This window comes from Serinus canaria, chromosome 5, assembly GCF_022539315.1.
Source record: "Serinus canaria isolate serCan28SL12 chromosome 5, serCan2020, whole genome shotgun sequence".
NCBI lineage: Eukaryota > Metazoa > Chordata > Aves > Passeriformes > Fringillidae > Serinus > Serinus canaria.
In genome coordinates this window covers 38,731,028-38,732,065 of record NC_066319.1, presented here as the reverse complement: position 1 = coordinate 38,732,065, position 1,038 = coordinate 38,731,028, and positions in this window count along the sequence as shown.

Here is a 1,038-nt window from a genome sequence, read left to right as displayed (position 1 = left end):
CTTTTTGTATTTATTGTGCTGGTTTCTGTCAGTTCTTGAAATGAACTGTGGAAATAAAAGTAGTAGTGATAAAATTTAGAATAACTTCACTTTTTTTGTTCTTGTAATAATTGGTATCAAACTAATTTAACTTCCAGTAGTTAAATTAGCTAACTAATTTTAACTAGTTAACTCATTTAAGCTCATTAAAATTAGTTAACTACTTTAACAACTTTTTTTGTAACAGTAAATATGTCCAGTTTATTTGATAGTTAGGTAGTTTGCCTTATAAATAAATTCATCACCAAGTCATGATAATTAATGGGTTTTTTGTGCTTTCCTTCCTACCTTTTAACCAGCTTTCACCTTTTAATAGTTCTTTTTAATCCAATTTCTTAGCAACATTAGCTTATCAAGTATTTAACATTGCCAAAGACTTTTTTGAAATCCAGATATGTCTGATGTATCACCTTTTTCCTTCTGCTTATTCACCTCTTCCAGAGACTCTGTGGTTAGTGAGACAGGATTTTCCTTCTTAAGAAGCATGTTGATTCTTTCCAAAGTGTCCATATCTTACCATAGGCTCATAAGTCTTATTACAGGCTCTACAATTTTACCAGGGATTGAGATCGGGCTCATCAAGATTATTTGCTACAATTTGAAGTCCTTGCTAGTGTCTGTATTACTAGGTTTCTTGGTGAAGAGTTTCTACCAATCTGCAATATTCATGACACTCAAAGTTGATCTATTTATGATTCCTTTGAACATTTGATTTTGGCTGGAAACAGATCAGAAATCAGATGAAGAGTTGGTCAAATGTTTTTAAAAAGAAGGCTTGGAAGAGCTAACCTTCTGCAGAACAAGGGATAAAACAGTGCTGACTGTTCTGTAAAGGACTGGCAAGTGAAAGACTGAAAATTATCCATGGCAAATCAGAGGTAGGGGAACAAGCAGCCAGGTGCTGCTTTCTTCATGTTAGGCAGGCTGTGGGTTTGAGAACAGTGCAAGATCTGTTCTTGATCTGAAGTTCCTCACTTGACATGTGTAAAACTGAAGCAT